We start from the raw sequence: 24,979 nt of genomic DNA on the forward strand, positions 1-24,979 counted from the left end.
CTATCAGCCTACCGTCCTCCCTTCAGTACAATACAGTGCTCACCATCAGCCTACCGTCCTCCGTTCAGTACAATACAGCACTCACCATCAGCCTACCGTCCTCTCTTCAGTACAATACAGCACTCACCATCAGCCTACTGTCCTCCCTTCAGTACAATACAGTGCTCACCATCAGCCTACCGTCCTCCCTTCAGTACAATCCTGTGCTCACTATCAGACTACCGTCCTCCCTTCAGTACAATACAGCACTCACCATCAGCCTACCGTCCTCTCTTCAGTACAATACAGCACTCACCATCAGCCTACCGTCCTCCCTTCAGTACAATACAGTGCTCACCATCAGCCTACCGTCCTCCCTTCAGTACAATACAGTGCTCACCATCAGCCTACCATCCTCCCTTCAGTACAATACAGCACTCACCATCAGCCTACCGTCCTCTCTTCAGTACAATACAGCACTCACCATCAGCCTACCGTCCTCCCTTCAGTACAATACAGTGCTCACCATCAGCCTACCGTGCTCCCCACGGAACAATACAGTGATCACCATCAGTCTACCGTCCATCCCACGGAACAATACAGTGATCACCATCAGCCTACCGTAGTCCCTTCAGTATAATTCAGTGCTCACCATCACCCTACCGTATTCTCTTCAGTACAATACAGCTCTCACCATCAGCCTATCATCCTCCCTTCAGTACAATACAGTGCTCACCATCAGTCTACCGTCCTCACTTCAATACAATACAGTGCTCACTATCAGCCTACCGTCCTCCCTTCAGTACAATACAGTGCTCACCATCAGCCTACCGTCCTCCCTTCAGTACAATACAGTGCTCACCATCAGCCTACCGTCCTCCCTTCAGTACAATACAGTGCTCACCATCAGCCTACCGTCCTCCCTTCAGTACAATACTATGCTCACGATCAGCCTACCGTCCTCCCTTCAGTACAATACAGTGCTCACTATCAGACTACCGTCCTCCCTTCAGTACAATACAGTCCTCACCATCAGACTACCGTCCTCCCTTCAGTACAATACTGTGCTCACTATCAGACTACCGTCCTCCCTTCAGTACAATACAGCACTCACCATCAGCCTACCGTCCTCCCTTCAGTACAATACAGTGCTCACCATCAGCCTACCGTCCTCCCTTCAGTACAATACTGTGCTCACTATCAGACTACCATCCTCCCTTCAGTACAATACAGTACTCACCATCAGCCTACCGTCCTCACTTCAGTACAATACACTGCTCACCATCAGCCTACCGTCCTCCCTTCAGTACAATACAGTGCTCACCATCAGCCTACCGTCCTCCCTTCAGTACAATACAGTGCTCACCATCAGCCTACCGTCCTCCCTTCAGTACAATACAGCACTCACCATCAGCCTATTGTCCTCCCTTCAGTACAATACAGTGCTCACCATCAGCCTACCGTCCTCCCTTCAGTACAATCCTGTGCTCACTATCAGACTACCGTCCTCCCTTCAGTACAATACAGCACTCACCATCAGCCTACCGTCCTCTCTTCAGTACAATACAGCACTCACCATCAGCCTATTGTCCTCCCTTCAGTACAATACAGTGCTCACCATCAGCCTACCGTCCTCCCTTCAGTACAATCCTGTGCACTTTCAGACTACCGTCCTCCCTTCAGTACAATACAGCACTCACCATCAGCCTACCGTCCTCCCTTCAGTACAATACAGTGCTCACTATCAGCCTACCGTCCTCCCTTCAGTACAATACAGTGCTCACCATCAGCCTACCGTCCTCTCTTCAGTACAATACAGCACTCACCATCAGCCTACCGTCCTCCCTTCAGTACAATACAGTGCTCACCATCAGCCTACCGTCCTCCCTTCAGTACAATACTGTGCTCACTATCAGACTACCATCCTCCCTTCAGTACAATACAGCACTCACCATCAGCCTAACGTCCTCCCTTCAGTACAATCCTGTGCTCACTATTTGACTACCATCCTCCCTTCAGTACAATACAGCACTCACCATCAGCCTACCGTTCTCTCTTCAGTACAATACAGCACTCACCATCAGCCTACCGTCCTCACTCCAGTACAATACAGTGATCACCATCAGCCTACCGTCCATCCCACGGAACAATACAGTGATCACCATCAGCCTACCGTAGTCCCTTCAGTATAATTCAGTGCTCACCATCAGCCTACCGTCCTCCCTTCAGTACAATACAGTGCTCACCATCAGCCTACCGTCCTCCCTTCAGTACAATACAGTGCTCATTATCAGCCTACCGTCCCCTCTTCAGTACGATACAGTGCTCGCCATCAGCCTACCGTCCTCCCTTCAGTACAATACAGTGCTCACCATCAGCCTACCGTCCTCCCTTCAGTACAATACAGTGCTCACCATCAGCCTACCGTCCTCCCTTCAGTACAATACAGCACTCACCATCAGCCTACCGTCCTCCCTTCAGTACAATACAGCACTCACCATCAGCCTACCGTCCTCCCTTCAGTACAATACAGTGCTCACCATCAGCCTACCGTCCTCACTTCAGTACAATACAGTGCTCACCATCAGCCTACCGTCCTCCCTTCAGTACAATCCTGTGCTCACTATCAGACTACCATCCTCCCTTCAGTACAATACAGCACTCACCATCAGCCTACCGTCCTCCCTTCAGTACAATCCTGTGCTCACTATCAGACTACCATCCTCCCTTCAGTACAATACAGCACTCACCATCAGCCTACCGTTCTCTCTTCAGTACAATACAGCACTCACCATCAGACTACCGTCCTCACTCCAGTACAATACAGTGATCACCATCAGCCTACCGTCCATCCCACGGAACAATACAGTGATCAGCATCAGCCTACCGTAGTCCCTTCAGTATAATTCAGTGCTCACTATCAGACTACCGTCCTCCCTTCAGTACAATACAGCACTCACCATCAGCCTACTGTCCTCCCTTCAGTACAATACAGTGCTCACCATCAGCCTACCGTCCTCCCTTCAGTACAATACAGTGCTCACCATCAGTCTACCGTCCTCCCTTCAGTACAATACTGTGCTCACTATCAGACTACCATCCTCCCTTCAGTACAATACAGCACTCACCATCAGCCTACCGTCCTCCCTTCAGTACAATATCGCACTTACCATCAGCCTACCGTCCTCCCTTCAGTACAATACAGTGCTCACTATCAGCCTACCATCCTTCAGTACAATACAGAGCTCACCATCAGCCTGCTGTCCTTACTTCAGTACAATACAGCACGCACCATCAGACTAACATCCCCACCACCTTACAACACAGTGCTCACCATCAGCCTACCATCCTCCCTTCAGTACAATACAGCACGCACCATCAGACTAACATCCCCACAACCTTACAATACAGCGCTCACCATAAGACTAACGTCCTCCCCACAGTACAATAAAGTACTCACCATGAGACTACCGTCCTACCTTCAGTACAATACAGAGCTCACCATCAGCATACCATCCTCCCCACAGTACAATACAGCGCTCACCATCAGCCTATCATCCTCCCTACAGTACAATACGGTGCTCACCATCACCCTACCGTCCTCCCTTCAGTACAATACTGTGCTCACTATCAGACTACCGTCCTCCCTTCAGTACAATACAGCACTCACCATCAGCCTACCGTCCTCCCTTCAATACAATACAGTGCTCACCATCAGCCTACTGTCCTCCCTTCAGTACAATACAGTGCTCACCATCAGCCTACCGTCCTCCGTTCAGTACAATACAGCACTCACCATGAGACTACCGTCCTACCTTCAGTACAATACAGTGCTCACTATCAGCCTACCATCCTCCCTTCAGTACAATACAGCACTCACCATCAGCCTACCGTCCTCCCTTCAGTACAATACAGTGCTCACCATCAGTCTACCGTCCTCCCTTCAGTACAATACTGTGCTCACTATCAGACTACCATCCTCCCTTCAGTACAATACAGCACTCACCATCAGCCTACCGTCCTCCCTTCAGTACAATATAGCACTTACCATCAGCCTACCGTCCTCCCTTCAGTACAATACAGTGCTCACTATCAGCCTACCATCCTTCAGTACAATACAGAGCTCACCATCAGCCTACTGTCCTTACTTCAGTACAATACAGCACGCACCATCAGACTAACATCCCCACCACCTTACAACACAGTGCTCACCATCAGCCTACCATCCTCCCTTCAGTACAATACAGCACGCACCATCAGAATAACATACCCACAACGTTACAATACAGCGCTCACCATAAGACTAACGTCCTCCCCACAGTACAATAAAGTACTCACCATGAGACTATCGTCCTACCTTCAGTACAATACAGAGCTCACCATCAGCATACCATCCTCCCCACAGTACAATACAGCGCTCACCATCAGCCTATCATCCTCCCTACAGTACAATACGGTGCTCACCATCACCCTACCGTCCTCCCTTCAGTACAATACTGTGCTCACTATCAGACTACCGTCCTCCCTTCAGTACAATACAGCACTCACCATCAGCCTACCGTCCTCCCTTCAATACAATACAGTGCTCACCATCAGCCTACCGTAGTCCCTTCAGTATAATTCAGTGCTCACCATGAGCCTACCGTCCTCCCTTCAGTACAATATAGTGCTCACCATCAGTCTACCGTCCTCACTTCAATACAATACAGTGCTCACCATCAGCCTACCGTCCTCCCTTCAGTACAATACAGTGCTCACCATCAGCCTACCGTCCTCCCTTCAGTACAATACAGCACTCACCATCAGCCTACCGTCCTCCCTTCAGTACAATACAGCACTCACCATGAGAATACCGTCCTCCCTTCAGTACAATACAGTGCTCACTATCAGACTACCGTCCTCCCTTCAGTACAATACTGCACTCACCATCAGCCTACCGTCCTCCCTTCAGTACAATACAGTGCTCACCATCAGCCTACCGTCCTCCCTTCAGTACAATACTATGCTCACTATCAGACTACCGTCCTCCCTTCAGTACAATCCTGTGCTCACTTTCAGACTACCGTCCTCCCTTCAGTACAATACAGCACTCACCATCAGCCTACCGTCCTCCCTTCAATACAATACAGTGCTCACTATCAGCCTACCGTCCTCCCTTCAGTACAATACAGTGCTCACCATCAGCCTACCGTCCTCCGTTCAGTACAATACAGCACTCACCATCAGCCTACCGTCCTCTCTTCAGTACAATACAGCACTCACCATCAGCCTATTGTCCTCCCTTCAGTACAATACAGTGCTCACCATCAGCCTACCGTCCTCCCTTCAGTACAATCCTGTGCACTTTCAGACTACCGTCCTCCCTTCAGTACAATACAGCACTCACCATCAGCCTACCGTCCTCCCTTCAATACAATACAGTGCTCACTATCAGCCTACCGTCCTCACTTCAGTACAATACAGTGCTCACCATCAGCCTACCGTCCTCTCTTCAGTACAATACAGCACTCACCATCAGCCTACCGTCCTCCCTTCAGTACAATACAGTGCTCACCATCAGCCTACTGTCCTCACTTCAGTACAATACACTACTCACCATCAGTCTACCGTCCATCCCACGGAACAATACAGTGATCACCATCAGCCTACCGTAGTCCCTTCAGTCTAATTCAGTGCTCACCATCACCCTACCGTATTCTCTTCAGTACAATACAGCACTCACCATCAGCCTACTGTCCTTCCCACAGTAGAATACAGCTTTCACCATCAGCCTATCATCCTCCCTTCATTACAATACAGTGCTCACTATCAGCCTACCGTCCTCCCTTCAGTACAATACAGTGCTCACCATCAGCCTACCGTCCTCCCTTCAGTACAATACAGTGCTCACCATCAGCCTACCGTCCTCCCTTCAGTACAATACAGTGCTCACCATCAGTCTACCGTCCTCACTTCAATACAATACAGTGCTCACTATCAGCCTACCGTCCTCCCTTCAGTACGATACAGTGCTCGCCATCAGCCTACCGTCCTCCCTTCAGTACAATACAGTGCTCACTATCAGACTAACGTCCTCCCTTCAGTACAATACAGTGCTCACCATCAGCCTACCGTCCTCTCTTCAGTACAATACAGTGCTCACTATCAGCCTACCGTCCTCACTTCAGTACAATACAGTGCTCACCATCAGCCTAACGTCCATCCCACGGAACAATACAGTGATCACCATCAGCCTACCGAAAGTCCCTTCAGTGTAATTCAGTGCTCACCATCACCCTACCGTATTCTCTTCAGTACAATACAGCACTCACCATCAGCCTACTGTCCTTCCCACAGTAGAATACAGCTTTCACCATCAGCCTATCATCCTCCCTTCAGTACAATACAGTGCTCACTATCAGCCTACCGTCCTCCCTTCAGTACAATACAGTGCTCACCATCAGCCTACCGTCCTCCCTTCAGTACAATACTGTGGTCACTATCAGACTACCGTCCTCCCTTCAGTACAATACAGCACTCACCATCAGCCTACCGTCCTCCCTTCAGTACAATACAGTGCTCACCATCATCCTACCGTCCTCCCTTCAGTACAATACTATGCTCACTATCAGACTACCGTCCTCCCTTCAGTACAATACTGTGGTCACTATCAGACTACCGTCCTCCCTTCAGTACAATACAGCACTCACCATCAGCCTACCGTCCTCCCTTCAGTACAATACAGTGCTCACCATCATCCTACCGTCCTCCCTTCAGTACAATACTATGCTCACTATCAGACTACCGTCCTCCCTTCAGTACAATCCTGTGCTCACTTTCAGACTACCATCCTCCCTTCAGTACAATACAGCACTCACCATCAGCCTACCGTCCTCCCTTCAATACAATACAGTGCTCACTATCAGCCTACCGTCCTCCCTTCAGTACAATACAGTGCTCACCATCAGCCTACCGTCCTCCGTTCAGTACAATACAGCACTCACCATCAGCCTACCGTCCTCTCTTCAGTACAATACAGCACTCACCATCAGCCTATTGTCCTCCCTTCAGTACAATACAGTGCTCACCATCAGCCTACCGTCCTCACTTCAGTACAATACAGTGCTCAGCATCAGCCTACCGTCCTCTCTTCAGTACAATACAGCACTCACCATCAGCCTATTGTCCTCCCTTCTGTACAATACAGTGCTCACCATCAGCCTACCGTCCTCCCTTCAGTACAATCCTGTGCACTTTCAGACTACCGTCCTCCCTTCAGTACAATACAGCACTCACCATCAGCCTACCGTCCTCCCTTCAATACAATACAGTGCTCACTATCAGCCTACCGTCCTCACTTCAGTACAATACAGTGCTCACCATCAGCCTACCGTCCTCTCTTCAGTACAATACAGCACTCACCATCAGCCTACCGTCCTCCCTTCAGTACAATACAGTGCTCACCATCAGCCTACTGTCCTCACTTCAGTACAATACACTACTCACCATCAGTCTACCGTCCATCTCACGGAACAATACAGTGATCACCATCAGCCTACCGTAGTCCCTTCAGTCTAATTCAGTGCTCACCATCACCCTACCGTATTCTCTTCAGTACAATACAACACTCACCATCAGCCTACTATCCTTCCCACAGTAGAATACAGCTTTCACCATCAGCCTATCATCCTCCCTTCAGTACAATACAGTGCTCACTATCAGCCTACCGTCCTCCCTTCAGTACAATACAGTGCTCACCATCAGCCTACCGTCCTCCCTTCAGTACAATACAGTGCTCACCATCAGCCTACCGTCCTCCCTTCAGTACAATACAGTGCTCACCATCAGTCTACCGTCCTCACTTCAATACAATACAGTGCTCACCATCAGCCTACCGTCCTCCCTTCAGTACAATACAGTGCTCACCATCAGTCTACCGTCCTCACTTCAATACAATACAGTGCTCACTATCAGCCTACCGTCCTCCCTTCAGTACGATACAGTGCTCGCCATCAGCCTACCGTCCTCCCTTCAGTACAATACAGTGCTCACTATCAGACTAACGTCCTCCCTTCAGTACAATACAGTGCTCACCATCAGCCTACCGTCCTCTCTTCAGTACAATACAGTGCTCACTATCAGCCTACCGTCCTCACTTCAGTACAATACAGTGCTCACCATCATCCTACCGTCCTCCCTTCAGTACAATACTATGCTCACTATCAGACTACCGTCCTCCCTTCAGTACAATCCTGTGCTCACTTTCAGACTACCGTCCTCCCTTCAGTACAATACAGCACTCACCATCAGCCTACCGTCCTCCCTTCAATACAATACAGTGCTCACTATCAGCCTACCGTCCTCCCTTCAGTACAATACAGTGCTCACCATCAGCCTACCGTCCTCCGTTCAGTACAATACAGCACTCACCATCAGCCTACCGTCCTCTCTTCAGTACAATACAGCACTCACCATCAGCCTATTGTCCTCCCTTCAGTACAATACAGTGCTCACCATCAGCCTACCGTCCTCACTTCAGTACAATACAGTGCTCACCATCAGCCTACCGTCCTCTCTTCAGTAGAATACAGCACTCACCATCAGCCTATTGTCCTCCCTTCTGTACAATACAGTGCTCACCATCAGCCTACCGTCCTCCCTTCAGTACAATACTGTGGTCACTATCAGACTACCGTCCTCCCTTCAGTACAATACAGCACTCACCATCAGCCTACCGTCCTCCCTTCAGTACAATACAGTGCTCACCATCATCCTACCGTCCTCCCTTCAGTACAATACTGTGCTCACTATCAGACTACCATCCTCCCTTCAGTACAATACAGTGTTCACCATCAGACTACCGTCCTCCCTTCAGTACAATACAGCACTCACCATAAGCCTACCGTCCTCCCTTCAGTACAATACAGTGCTCACCATCAGCCTACCGTCCTGCCTTCAGTACAATACTGTGCTCACTATCAGACTACCGTCCTCCCTTCAGTACAATACAGTGCTCACCATCAGCCTACCGTCCTCACTTCAGTACAATACAGTGCTCACCATCAGCCTACCGTCTTCACTTCAGTACAATACAGTGCTCACCATCAGCCTACCGTCCTCCCTTCAGTACAATCCTGTGCTCACTATCAGACTACCATCCTCCCTTCAGTACAATACAGCACTCACCATCAGCCTACCGTCCTCCCTTCAGTACAATCCTGTGCTCACTATCAGACTACCATCCTCCCTTCAGTACAATACAGCGCTCACCATCAGCCTACCGTTCTCTCTTCAGTACAATACAGCACTCACCATCAGCCTACCGTCCTCCGTTCAGTACAATACAGCACTCACCATCAGCCTACCGTCCTCTCTTCAGTACAATACAGCACTCACCATCAGCCTATTGTCCTCCCTTCAGTACAATACAGTGCTCACCATCAGCCTACCGTCCTCACTTCAGTACAATACAGTGCTCACCATCAGCCTACCGTCCTCTCTTCAGTACAATACAGCACTCACCATCAGCCTATTGTCCTCCCTTCTGTACAATACAGTGCTCACCATCAGCCTACCGTCCTCCCTTCAGTACAATACTGTGGTCACTATCAGACTACCGTCCTCCCTTCAGTACAATACAGCACTCACCATCAGCCTACCGTCCTCCCTTCAGTACAATACAGTGCTCACCATCATCCTACCGTCCTCCCTTCAGTACAATACTGTGCTCACTATCAGACTACCATCCTCCCTTCAGTACAATACAGTGTTCACCATCAGACTACCGTCCTCCCTTCAGTACAATACAGCACTCACCATAAGCCTACCGTCCTCCCTTCAGTACAATACAGTGCTCACCATCAGCCTACCGTCCTGCCTTCAGTACAATACTGTGCTCACTATCAGACTACCGTCCTCCCTTCAGTACAATACAGTGCTCACCATCAGCCTACCGTCCTCACTTCAGTACAATACAGTGCTCACCATCAGCCTACCGTCCTCACTTCAGTACAATACAGTGCTCACCATCAGCCTACCGTCCTCCCTTCAGTACAATCCTGTGCTCACTATCAGACTACCATCCTCCCTTCAGTACAATACAGCACTCACCATCAGCCTACCGTCCTCCCTTCAGTACAATCCTGTGCTCACTATCAGACTACCATCCTCCCTTCAGTACAATACAGCACTCACCATCAGCCTACCGTTCTCTCTTCAGTACAATACAGCACTCACCATCAGCCTACCGTCCTCACTCCAGTACAATACAGTGATCACCATCAGCCTACCATCCATCCCACGGAACAATACAGTGATCACCATCAGCCTACCGTAGTCCCTTCAGTATAATTCAGTGCTCACCATCAGCTTACCGTCCTCCCTTCAGTACAATATAGTGCTCACCATCAGTCTACCGTCCTCACTTCAATACAATACAGTGCTCACTATCAGCCTACCGTCCTCTCTTCAGTACGATACAGTGCTCGCCATCAGCCTACCGTCCTCCCTTCGGTACAATACAGTGCTCACCATCAGCCTACCGTCCTCCCTTCAGTACAATACAGTGCTCACTATCAGCCTACCGTCCTCACTTCAGTACAATACAGTGCTCACCATCAGCCTAACGTCCATCCCACGGAACAATACAGTGATCACCATCAGCCTACCGAAAGTCCCTTCAGTGTAATTCAGTGCTCACCATCACCCTACCGTATTCTCTTCAATACAATACAGCTTTCACCATCAGCCTATCATCCTCCCTTCAGTACAATACAGTGCTCACTATCAGCCTACCGTCCTCCCTTCAGTACAATACAGTGCTCACCATCAGCCTACCGTCCTCCCTTCAGTACAATACTGTGCTCACTATCAGACTACCGTCCTCCCTTCAGTACAATACAGCACTCACCATCAGCCTACCGTCCTCCCTTCAGTACAATCCTGTGCTCACTATCAGACTACCATCCTCCCTTCAGTACAATACAGCACTCACCATCAGCCTACCGTTCACTCTTCAGTACAATACAGCACTCACCATAAGCCTACCGTCCTCCCTTCAGTACAATACAGTGCTCACAATCAGCCTACCGTCCTCCCTCCAGTACAATACAGTGCTCACCATCAGCCTACCGTCCTGCCTTCAGTACAATACTGTGCTCACTATCAGACTACCGTCCTCCCTTCAGTACAATACAGTGCTCACCATCAGCCTACCGTCCTCACTTCAGTACAATACAGTGCTCACCATCAGCCTACCGTCCTCACTTCAGTACAATACAGTGCTCACCATCAGCCTACCGTCCTCCCTTCAGTACAATCCTGTGCTCACTTTCAGAGTACCGACCTCCCTTCAGTACAATACAGTGCTCACCATCAGCCTATCGTCCTCCCTTCAGTACAATCCTGTGCACTTTCAGACTACCGTCCTCCCTTCAGTACAATACAGCACTCACCATCAGCCTACCGTCCTCCCTTCAATACAATACAGTGCTCACTATCAGCCTACCGTCCTCACTTCAGTACAATACAGTGCTCACCATCAGCCTACCGTCCTCTCTTCAGTACAATACAGCACTCACCATCAGCCTACCGTCCTCCCTTCAGTACAATACAGTGCTCACCATCAGCCTACTGTCCTCACTTCAGTACAATACACTACTCACCATCAGTCTACCGTCCATCCCACGGAACAATACAGTGATCACCATCAGCCTACCGTAGTCCCTTCAGTCTAATTCAGTGCTCACCATCACCCTACCGTATTCTCTTCAGTACAATACAGCACTCACCATTAGTCTACCGTCCTCCCTTCAGTACTATACAGTGCTCACCATCAGTCTACCATCCTCCCTTCAGTACAATACTGTGCTCACTATCAGACTACCATCCTCCCTTCAGTACAATACAGCACTCACCATCAGCCTACCGTCCTCCCTTCAGTACAATATAGCACTTACCATCAGCCTACCGTCCTCCCTTCAGTACAATACAGTGCTCACTAACAGCCTACCATCCTTCAGTACAATACAGAGCTCACCATCAGCCTACTGTCCTTACTTCAGTACAATACAGCACGCACCATCAGACTAACATCCCCACCACCTTACAACACAGTGCTCACCATCAGCCTACCATCCTCCCTTCAGTACAATACAGCATGCACCATCAAACTAACATCCCCACAACCTTACAATACAGCGCTCACCATAAGACTAACGTTCTCCCCACAGTACAATAAAGTACTCACCATGAGACTACCGTCCTACCTTCAGTACAATACAGAGCTCACCATCAGCATACCATCCTCCCCACAGTACAATACAGCGCTCACCATCAGCCTATCATCCTCCCTACAGTACAATACGGTGCTCACCATCACCCTACCGTCCTCCCTTCAGTACAATACTGTGCTCACTATCAGACTACCGTCCTCCCTTCATTACAATACAGCACTCACCATCAGCCTACCGTCCTCCCTTCAATACAATACAGTGCTCACCATCAGCCTACTGTCCTCCCTTCAGTACAATACAGTGCTCACCATCAGCCTACCGTCCTCCGTTCAGTACAATACAGCACTCACCATGAGACTACCGTCCTACCTTCAGTACAATACAGTGCTCACTATCAGCCTACAATCCTCCCTTCAGTACAATACAGCACTCACCATCAGCCTACCGTCCTCCCTTCAGTACAATACAGTGCTCACCATCAGCCTATTGTCCTCCCTTCAGTACAATACAGTGCTCACCATCAGCCTACTGTCCTCACTTCAGTACAATACAGTGCTCACCATCAGCCTACCGTCCTCTCTTCAGTACAATACAGCACTCACCATCAGCCTATTGTCCCTCCTTCAGTACAATACAGTGCTCACCATCAGCCTACCGTCCTCCCTTCAGTACAATCCTGTGCACTTTCAGACTACCGTCCTCCCTTCAGTACAATACAGCACTCACCATCAGCCTACCGTCCTCCCTTCAGTACAATACAGTGCTCACCATCAGCCTACTGTCCTCACTTCAGTACAATACACTACTCACCATCAGTCTACCGTCCATCCCACGGAACAATACAGTGATCACCATCAGCCTACCGTAGTCCCTTCAGTCTAATTCAGTGCTCACCATCACCCTACCGTATTCTCTTCAGTACAATACAGTGCTCACCATCAGTCTACCGTCCTCACTTCAATACAATGCAGAGCTCACTATCAGCCTACCGTCCTCCCTTCAGTACGATACAGTGCTCGGCATCAGCCTACCGTCCTCCCTTCAGTACAATATAGTGCTCACTATCAGACTAACGTCCTCCCTTCAGTACAATACAGTGCTCACCATCAGCCTACTGTCCTCTCTTCAGTACAATACAGTGCTCACCATCAGCCTAACGTCCATCCCACGGAACAATACAGTGATCACCATCAGCCTACCGAAAGTCCCTTCTGTGTAATTCAGTGCTCACCATCACCCTACCGTATTCTCTTCAGTACAATACAGTACTCACCATCAGCCTACTGTCCTTCCCACAGTAGAATACAGCTTTCACCATCAGCCTATCATCCTCCCTTCAGTACAATACAGTGCTCACTGTCAGCCTACCGTCCTCCCTTCAGTACAATACAGTCATCACCATCAGACTACCGTTCTCTCTTCAGTACAATACAGTGCTCACCATCAGCCTACCGTCCTCCCTTCAGTACAATACAGTGCTCACCATCAGCCTACCGTCCTCCCTTCAGTACAATACAGTGCTCACCATCAGCCTACCGTCCTCCCTTCAGTACAATACAGCACTCACCCTCAGCCTATTGTCCTCCCTTCAGTACAATACAGTGCTCACCATCAGCCTACCGTCCTCCCTTCAGTACAATCCTGTGCACTTTCAGACTACCGTCCTCCCTTCAGTACAATACAGCACTCACCATCAGCCTACCGTCCTCACTTCAGTACAATACAGCACTCACCATCAGCCTATTGTCCTCCCTTCAGTACAATACAGTGCTCATTATCAGCCTACCGTCCTCCCTTCAGTACAATCCTGTGCACTTTCAGACTACCGTCCTCCCTTCAGTACAATACAGCACTCACCATCAGCCTACCGTCCTCCCTTCAATACAATACAGTGCTCACTATCAGCCTACCGTCCTCCCTTCAGTACAATACAGTGCTCACCATCAGCCTAACGTCCTCACTTCAGTACAATACAGTGCTCACCATCAGCCTACCGTCCTCTCTTCAGTACAATACAGCACTCACTATCAGCCTATTGTCCTCCCTTCAGTACAATACAGTGCTCACCATCAGCCTACCGTCCTCCCTTCAGTACAATACTATGCTCACTATCAGACTACCGTCCTCCCTTCAGTACAATAATGTGCTCACTATCAGACTACCGTCCTCCCTTCAGTAAAATACAGTACTCACCATGAGACTACCGTACTCGCTTCAGTACAATACTGTGCTCACTATCAGACTACCATCCCCCCTTCAGTACAATACAGCACTCACCATCAGACTACCGTTCTCCCTTCAGTACAATACAGTGCTCACCATCAGCCTACCGTCCTCCCTTCAGTACAATACAGTGCTCACCATCAGCCTACCGTCCTCCCTTCAGTACAATACAGTGCTCACCATCAGCCTACCGTCCTCCCTTCAGTAAAATACAGTACTCACCATGAGACTACCGTACTCGCTTCAGTACAATACTGTGCTCACTATCAGACTACCATCCTCCCCACAGTACAATACAGCGCTCACCATCAGCCTATCATCCTCCCTACAGTACAATACGGTGCTCACCATCAGCTAACCGTCCTCCCTTTAGTACAATACTGCGCTCACCATCAGCCTACTGTTACTCCCGATGGTAAAATACAGAGCTCACCATCAGCCTACTGTCCTTCCCATGGTACAACACAGTGCTCACCATCATCCTACCGTCATCCCTTCAGTACAATTCAGAGCTCACCATTAGCCTACCGTTACTCCCAATAGTAAAATACAGAGCTCACCATCAGCCTACTGTCCTCCCCACAGTACAAAACAGCACTCACGATAGGCCTACCGTCCTCCTTTTAGTATAATACAGCGCTCACCATCAGTTGACCTTCCTTTCATCAGTACAAGACAGCACTCACCATGAGACTACTGTCCTCCCTTCAGTACAATTCATCGCTCACCATCAGCCTCTTGTCCTTGCCACAGTAGAATACAACGCTCACCATCAGCCTACCATCCTCCCCACAGTACAATGCAGCGTTCACCATCAGCCTACCATCCTCCCCACAGTACAATACTGCCCACACAATCAGCCTAACGTCCTCCCCACTGATCAATACAGTTCTCACCATCAGCCTATCGTTCTCCCATCAGTACAAGATAGTGCTCACCATTACCCTACCGTCATCCCTTCAGTACAATACAGTGTTCACCATCAGTCTACCGTTCTGCCTTCAGTACAATACAGCACTCACCATGAGCCTACTGTCTTTCCTTCAGTACAATACAGTGCTCACCATCAGCCTACCGTCCCCCCCACAAAACAATACAGCACTCACCATCAGCCTACCGTCCTCTCCACAGTACAATACAGTGCTCACCATCGGACTACCGTCCTCCCTTTAGTACAATACAGTGCTCACTATCAGACTACCGTCCTCCCTTCAGTACAATACAGCGCTCACCATCAGCCTACCGTCCTCCCTTCAGTACAATACAGTACTCACCATCTTCTTGTCCTCCCCACAGTACAATACTCTGCTCACCATCAGCCTACCGTTCTTCCTTCAGTACAATACAGCGTTCATCATCAGCCTGCCATTCTCCCGACGGTATAATACAGCGCTCACCTCAGCCTACCGTCCTCCCCACGGTACAATATACTGCTCACCATCAGCCTGTCATCTTTCCTTCAGTACAATACAGCGATCCCCATCAGCCTACCGTCCTCACTTCAGTACAATACTGCACTCACCATCAGCCTACCGTTACTCCCGACGATACGAAACAGTGCTCACCATCAGCCAACTGTCCTCCCTTCAATGCAATATAGCGCTCACCATCAGCCTACCATTAGTCCCGACGTTACAATACAGCCCACACAATCAGCCTACCGTCCTCCCTTCAGTACAAAACAGCATTCACGATAGGCCTACCGTCCTCCTTTTAGTATAATACAGTGCTCACCATCAGCTGACCTTCCTTCCATCAGTACAATACAGTGCTCACCATCAGCCTGCTGTCCTCCCTTCAGTACAACACAGCACTCACCATGAGACTACCGTCCTCCTTTAGTACAATTCATCGCTCACCATCAGCCTCTTGTCCTTGCCACAGTAGAATACAACGCTCACCATCAGTCTACTGTCCTCCCCACGGTACAATACTGTGCTCACCATCAGCCCTACAGTCCTCCCTTCAGTACAATACAGCACTCACAATCATCGAAACGTCCTCCCTTCAGTACAATACAGTGCTCACCATCAGCCTACCGTCCTCCCCACGGTACAATACAGTGCTCACCATCAGCCTACCGTCCTCCCCACGGTACAATACAGTGCTCACCATCAGCCTACCGTCCTCCCTTCAGTACCATGCAGTGCTCACCATCAGCCCACTATCCTCCCCTCTGTGCAATAGAGAGCTCCCCAATTAACAACGGCCTCCCCTATTTCATGTCAAAAACTGCGAATGGACTCAACCAAATACACACGGTCCTACTGCACACCCCGTACTAGGCTGAAAGTCCTCTAACGAGATTGCAGATGGGGCTGCTCGGTCACTGCCCATCACTGTGAGTGGTAGCATTACATATCATGCAAAGTTCAAAGAACGATGCTTATATTTTTTAATCATGATCTCTCGAGGAAGCCTGGTTGAGAAACCTTTTGCTAGACAGTACAAACTATCAGCATATAGATCCACCAAATTCAGGCCACAGCTCTTTCACCTTTACAGCTTCCCTTTCATTGTTGGAGGGTCAATATTTCTGGTCTTATGTGTCTGCTTATCTGTATACGTTGAATATGAGAATAGATCAAGATGCATCTAACAGCAGGCAGGCAGATCTGCACCACTGATAGACAGATACTGGATGCTGAGCAGTAAGTCTAGAAGTTTATCAGTGGGGGCTTCTGGTGAGTGTCATAATATGAAGTTATCGATCATGTGAACAGGCCTTTTGCCCTCCCATCGCCTCACCAATTATCAAGCAACCATTTGCACCAATCCTACAATCCTAATCCCATTTTCTTCTCCCCTCATTCCCATCTCTCTTTGGATTCCACAGATCACCTACAAATGAGGGTCAATTTAAAGCAAGGATGCAATGTTGAGACTTTATAAAGCACAGAAGAGGCCTCATTTGGAGTATTGTGAGCAGTTTTGGGCCCCTTATCTCAGAAAGGAGGTGTTAAAATTGGAGAGGGTTCAAAGGAACCCTCAAAAATGATTCCAGGGTTCAATGGTTTGTCATATGAAGAGTGTTTGATGGCTCTGGGTCTGAATTCACAGGAATGCAGAAGAAGGAGGTGTAACCTTATTGAAACCCATCGAATGGTGAAAGATCTTGATAGAGTGAATGTGCAGCAGATGCTGCCTATGGTGTGAGAGTCGAGTCTAAGTCCAGAGGACACATCCTCAGAATAGAGGGGCGTCCTTTTAGAACGGAGATGATAAGGAATTTCTTTAGGCAGATAGTGCTGAATCTGTGGAATTCTTTGCCACAGGCAGCTGTGAAGGCCAAGTCTATGTATATTTAAGGCAGAGGATGATAGAGTCTTGATTGGTCAGGGCATGAAAGAATACAGGGAGAAGGCAGAAGGTTGGGGCTGAGATGAAAAATGGATCAGCCATGATGAAATTGCAGAACAGTCTCGACGGGCCAGATGGCCTAATTCTGTTCCTATATCTTATGATCTTTACAGTGGCAAAATAATTTATCAACGCACTTGTCATTCGGATATCGGTAGAAAGTGAAGCATGAGGGGAAACCCCAATGTTTGACAGGGAGAACATGCAAACTTCTACCCAGCCAGCATCAGAGGTGAGGACTGAACTGGCGTGGCTGGGGTTATGAAGCAGCACCTCTACAGCTGCACTATCATACTGATGTTAAAAATGTAGTGATAGCAATAACTGTAATAATATTTCAAAACAATTTTCTAAAAAATTAAGTTCAACAGTAGCCGCTCCAAAGCAATCTTAACAAGCTCTCCCATCTAGCACTAATAAAACTGCGAATGATGGAAGTACCCATGTGGAGAAAAAAGTGAACATTTCAAGTTGATGACTGTTATCACAATGCTTAGCACCTTCATCAACAGTTATTGTATTTCAGGAATCTCCATTATGCATCCTTATTACTGAGTCCAGTATTTTCCCTGCTACTGATGCAAGTTCTGTTTGTATTGTAGTGAGACTCTTGAAGGATTACTTTTAGGGATCGGTAAGGTGCTATTTGTGTTGGGAATTTATCTGTTTATTTATTGACATGTATAGGCCCTTCCAGCCTCGAGCTGCGTCACCAAGCAATCGCCTGATATAATCCTAGCCTAGTCACAGGGCAATTTACAATGACCAATTGACCTACCAACCGGTACGTCTTTGAACTGTGGGAGGAAATCGGAGAACCCGGAGGAAACCCACGCAGTGACGGGGAGAACATACAAACTCCTTACAAGCAACATTGGGAATTTGACCCTGAATGGTCATTGTCTCTGAAACAGAATACCAAAATGTTGTTGATGAAAGTTCTGATGAGGGGTTATTAGCCCAAATCGTTACCTCAGGATCTCCCTCCAGTTCTCGATCCTGCTGCTTTTGATAGGCAAAGGGAAGTGCTGTGATGGCATTAATCATCTTTCACGTCCCCCTGTAGAGACAGAAATGGCCTCAGTTTAACAATTCAGTCTGGAAATTTCTTTTAATTTAACAACGCCTGATAAGATGGTTAGATAAGTTCATTTTCTTTATCTCTCCTTCTGATCCGCCCAGGTCCTTTCAGACCTCACTGCCCCCTCAGTCTTTTATTCTTTCTTTCCTCACCCATTTTATCCACCTGCCTGTTACCCACAATCTCACGTGGTCCAATATCTCCCCTCCCCACTGTTCCATTTTACCCGCCACTATCTCTCCCTCTTGTTCCATTCACCGCTTTCCTTTCTTATCAGATTCCATAATCAGCAACTCTTTGTTATCTCCACCAATCACCTCCTGGCCTCTGTCACTATCTCCGCCCCTCCCTCCCACCCCCGGCCCCATCTGCCCGTGAACACCTCCGCATCGGGATTCACCTATAGTGTTGCCATTCCTGCTTCACTCCTCCTCATCTCTTCATACTTTCTATCTACTCTTCACACTCTCATTCCTGATGTGAGGGTCTGTACCCAAAATACTGACTCTCTATTTCCCTCTGCAGATGAGCTCTGACAGCAGCTCATTTCTGGCTCCAGCGCCCAACATCTGCAGTCTCTTGTTGCTTTTCTCTCTGCCTTTGCCTTCCTATAGCTTAGTCCATGTGTTCACAATCCGTAGTATCGCTGGTGCCCGAGGCCCATCTTCGTGCCATCCTTACGGGTGTGCCAACAGTTTTCAGGTTCCAGTTTTGCAACGTGATCTTCAGTAAACACTTCGGATGACTTTTCAGGTGCAGTGGTGCATGGCTACACATTTGTCAGAGGCTGAGGGACTGATGTGCTTCAGTACTGGGTGCCTGCGGGCACTTTGTGACACAGCTGTAACCGCAGCATCCAGACCTTGTGCTTTTCTCCAGTGGGTCTCCTGCAGCTGCAGGAGAGTTTTGCTGCTTGAGGAATGGCTGGGGTTACGCTGGAGAGGAGAGGGAGTGTACCCTGAGTCTTCAGAGGGGCAATGAAGATCAAAATAAATAGCTGAAGATAAAGGTTATCCTAAACGAAAATACTGTAAAAACCAAGTCAGGCAGCATCTGTGGAGAGGTAGAAAGAGAAACAGTGTTAAAGTTTCAAATCCAGGAGCCTTCCTCAGAATTGGGAAAGAGAAAGCCGAACTTAGCTTTAGGTTGTGCAGAACTCTGCGGTGGTGGGTGGGTGGGGGGAGGTAGAAGGGGAAGGAAAAGAGTTAAGTACAAACGTTGATCAAAGGGAATTTCCCCAATAAGGTGGGAGCAAATAGATTAAGCAGCAGTTAGAAAGTGATCATGCTTCTCTGACTGTACTCTGTGTTCCTAACAGTAGGGCTGTGGGATATGCTCCTCAGGTCTGAGTACACTCACAGACCGAGAAATGGCCGGCGAGTTACCTAAACTTGGAAAACGCGATATTCGGTCTGGGGAGCTGCACTGTAGACAGATGGAACTTGAAGTCTGCATTAGGCCTCATTGTAACAGTACCAGAAGCTACAGGAGCTGGAGTGGAAAGGGGAATGAAAAGTGGCAGGCAACGGGAAGTGCAGGGTTGCCACTGCAGACTGAACGCAGGTGCTCAGCAAAGATATCAGTCAATTTGCATGCAGAGGAGCCTACATTGTAAACAACAAATGCAGTACACCGATACTGAGAGAGGGCGCAAGGCAAGTCAGTTAAGCACATTATCCACTGTGGATGATCTGTTCGCTGTGACAGCATGCCACAGAATCCCTCCAAGGTTACAGTGGGTGATCCTATCGACTGGAAAAGTGCATGGTACTGGTGAAATGCTTAAGGGCAATCTGAAGGGGCACTTCTTCGTTCAGAGTGTGGCGCAAGTGGGGAACGAGCTGTCAGCAGAAGTGGTAGATGTGCGTTCAGTTGTAACGTGTAAGAGAATTTTGGATAGGCACAAGGATGGGGGATAGAGTGGGGGGCTATGGTCTGGGTGCAGACGGATGGGACGAGGCAGAAGACAAGACCAGCACAGACTATGTATGCTGAAGAGCTTGTTTTTGTGGTGTAGTGCTCTTTGGCTCAATGACTCTGCTGCGGACTGGTTCCAAAAAAAGTCAATTCCACCACCTCCTTGACAATGTGAAGAGTCCTCAGCATTTAATACCAATGCCAACTTGTTTTGGATTCACCTACATTAATGCTCTGGAACTACCTTTCCCTCTCACAGCTTCCTTCCCATTCCTCGTATCCAAAATCTATCCAAGTTCCCTTTCTACTTCCATGATCTTACCTCCCATGTCTCCATCACTCTACACGTTCATACAGCAAACACTGGGACAGGAATGGAGCAGTCCCTAGAATGACTCTGGAGCTAGGAAACTAAGAGCAACCGCACCACCAATTTCATCTCTGAGAACTATTGCAGGTCTCCACAAGTTCTGTCCTTTAAATCCTGGCTTTTGTACGTGTATCTCCACAGAGATGTGTAGACATGAGAGTGGGGTCCCTGCAAACCCTAGGTGGAAAAGATAGCACCGATCTGCGGTCTTCGTTGAGGTCGCGGCTCAGACTTAGTTATTTTCAGAGGTCTTCTTTTGGCTCGTAGGGATGGTTTGTGGGGTGATGGGGGGCAGGAGTTGAAAGGTCAGGTTATGGTTTAGGGACAGGGATGTGGGGGGAATTGGAGGACAGGCTGGTATTTAAGCCTCTGCTCTGTGTTCAAAGGCCAGTAGCAAGGGACTGCTTAAAAGTTGGACTGGCAGACCGGCAAGGATGTTTGGGTCCTGTCATCATTGAGACTGAAGTTCAAGGCCTACTTTTTAGGTCCCATCATCAGTGAGCCCGGCATTTGAGGCCTGGAGTTCTGCCCCTTATCCAGGGTCCTCATTCAACATTATCTGCAAGTCCTGGATCAATACCGAAGGTCGAAGCCCAAAAGTCAATCAGAAGTCTGGATCAAAGAACGAAGGTTGATTGGAAGTCCAGATCGAAACCTGAAGGTCAATCAGAAGTGCGAAAGTCAAGGCCCAGTGTCGAATCTCTGCGGGCCATTGGGAAAGTTGGGGGCCCAGTGTCTGAGGGTCCATGAGTTCACTGGAGGCTGGAGGCTGAAGATGGACTGTGCTTATGTGTGTGTTGGGGGGGAGGCTTTGCTTTTGCTGCTTGGTATGTTCTGTGTTGTTTACATTATAGTATTGCTATGTTAGTGCTGGAATATGTGGTAATAATTGCCCTCCCCTGCAAATTCATGAGTGCGTTGGTTGTTAATGCAAATGACACATTTCACTGTATGTTTCGATGTACATGTGATAAATAAATCTGAATCTGAGACTGAATCAAAAGTCTGCAGGTGGAAAAATATGTTGAAAACACTCAACAGATCAGACAACGTTCGTGGAAAAAAGTTGAAGGCACTTAGGTCAAAGAACTTCATCAGATAGTTGGATAAGATTTGGGCAATTGTCTTACTTAGCTCACCTCAAGATTTCCCAGGACTGGCCATGACATCTCCGATACCTCTAGTCCATCCCTATGCAATCCAGCCAATATTGGGCAGAGGCACATCCCATTCCCATTCCGATAAGTCAATCCATGGCCTCCTCTACTGTCGCGATGAGGCCACACTCAGGTTGGGGGAACAAACCTTATATTCCATCTGGGTAGCCTCCAACCTGTGCCGTGAACATCAATTTATCGTACTTCTGGTAATGACCCCACTGCCCTCTTGTTCACCAGTCCCCATCCCCTTTTCCTCTCTCACTTTATCTCCTTGCCTCCCTCTGGTGCTCCTCCCCTCCCCCGTTTCTTTCTTCCATGGCCCCTTCTATCCCCACCTATCAGACTCTCCCTTCTCCAGCCCTGTATCTCTTTCACTAATCAACTTTCCAGCCCTTTACTTCACCCCTCCTCCTCCCGGTTTCACCTATCACCTTGTGTTTCTCTCTCCCCTCCCCTGCCTTTTAAATTTACTTCTCATCTGCTTTTTCTCTCCAGTCCTGCCAAAGGGTCTCAGCCCAAAATGTCAACAGTACTTTTTCCCACCGATGCTGCCTGGCCTGCTGAGTTCCTCCGGCAGTTTGTCTGTGTTGCTTATTGGAAGTCTGTTTTGAGTGAAGAAGGTGCAAAGAAGAGTTAGTATTAAGTGTGAACAGTGTGTAGAGTAAGAGTCAAGCTCATGGAGGCCAAATGACATGTTTGAAGTGGAATTGACCCTTAAATTGGAAAGTTTTAATAAGTACAGCCTGTTCTATGAGTAAGCAACAAGAGTTGCATTATTGCTGGTATCATTGGGGCAGGTTTCACACAGTAACTATGATGCTAATTCTAGTTAATCTGGGATCATCTGTTCTGTGCTGCCATGAGACCCATAAGCAGTCACAATTTTGCTAATATCATTTTCAAGTGCATGCATTGTATCCTGCAGAATGAATTTCTAGGCCACAACTGAAGATTGGCATCTCTGACCATGCAGTACTCCCTCAGTACTGCACCAGAGTGTCACCCTAGATATTGAGGTCAAGCCCTTCAATAAGGTCTCCAAGCTTTTTCACTCAATAACTCAAAAAGCTTGACATTGTAGTTGGAGACCACCCACAAGCCCTCACTATATTTGAGATTGTGCACTACTCTGAACTTCCTCCCTGTCACCTCACAGATTATCTATCTAATAGGTTCCATATGAAACACATCCACCAATATTGCCCCACTCTTGCCCCTTTTAGTGGGGTCCCCATTTCACGAAGCCCCTTCACAAGTTACCTAAGAGAACTGAGTCTGCCCTGTGACTGTGGCTGAGACATTCCCATGCTGAAGAGCTCCTGGTTTGCAATTCATATCGTCACCTTTCTCTCAGGTTAGACTATCAAAATCCAGAGACTTTTCTTATACAACTGGTGGGTGTCATGGGATAGTTGCTGTGGCTGTAGTAGTAGTTAGTGGTGATATTCCTCCACCACCCAGTCAGCCACTCGCACATGGGAGGAGTTCACATACTGTGCACGCAGTGCTATCAATAACGCTCAGTTGAATATTTTGCAAGGTTGGCGTTCGGGTGTCTCTGCACTCTCCCTCAATATTGAACGCAACAGTTGTGGGCTCTGAGTGCAAGTTGGCTGAAAAGGAGTGGAAGCAACAATGCTGTTATTTAAGCAACACACATCAAAGTTGCTGGTGAACGCAGCAGGCCAGGCAGCATCTCTAGGAAGAGGTGCAGTCGACGTTTCAGGCCGAGACCCTTTGTCAGGACTAACTGAAGGAAGAGTGAGTAAGGGATTTGAAAGTTGGAGGGGGAGGGGGAGATCCAAAATGATAGGAGAAGACAGGAGGGGGAAGGATGGAGCCGAGAGCTGGACAGGTGATTGGCAAAAGGGATACGAGAGGATCATGGGACAGGAGGTCCGGGAAGAAAAACAAGTGGGGCGGGGGGACCCAGAGGATGGGCAAGGGGTATATTCAGAGGGACAGAGGGAGAAAAAGGAGAGTGAGAGAAAGAATGTGTGTATAAAAATAAGTAACAGATGGGGTACGAGGGGGAGGTGGGGCATTAGCGGAAGTTAGAGAAGTCGATGTTCATGCCATCAGGTTGGAGGCTACCCAGACGGAATATAAGGTGTTGTTCCTCCAACCTGAGTGTGACTTCATCTTTACAGTAGAGGATAGTCTGAGTCAAAGTGTGGTCGAAAAGTTGAAGAGCCGAAGAAAATCTACTGTAAAGATGAAGCCACACTCAGGTTGGAGGAACAACACCTTATATTCCGTCTGGGTAGCCTCCAACCTGATGGCATGAACATCGACTTCTCTAACTTCCACTAATGCCCCACCTCCCCCTCGTACCCCATCTGTTACTTATTTTTATACACACATTCTTTCTCTCACTCTCCTTTTTCTCCCTCTGTCCCTCTGAATATACCCCTTTCCCATCCTCTGGGTCCCCCCCCCTTGTCTTTCTTCCCGGACCTCCTGTCCCATGATCCTCTCATATCCCTTTTGCCAATCACCTGTCCAGCTCTTGGCTCCATCCCTCCCCCTCCTGTCTTCTCCTATCATTTTGGATCTCCCCCTCCCCCTCCAACTTTCAAATCCCTTACTCACTCTTCCTTCAGTTAGTCCTGACGAAGGGTCTCGGCCTGAAACGTCGACTGCACCTCTTCCTAGAGATGCTGCCTGGCCTGCTGCG

Source organism: Mobula hypostoma, chromosome 12 (assembly GCF_963921235.1).
Source record: "Mobula hypostoma chromosome 12, sMobHyp1.1, whole genome shotgun sequence".
Taxonomy (NCBI): domain Eukaryota; kingdom Metazoa; phylum Chordata; class Chondrichthyes; order Myliobatiformes; family Myliobatidae; genus Mobula; species Mobula hypostoma.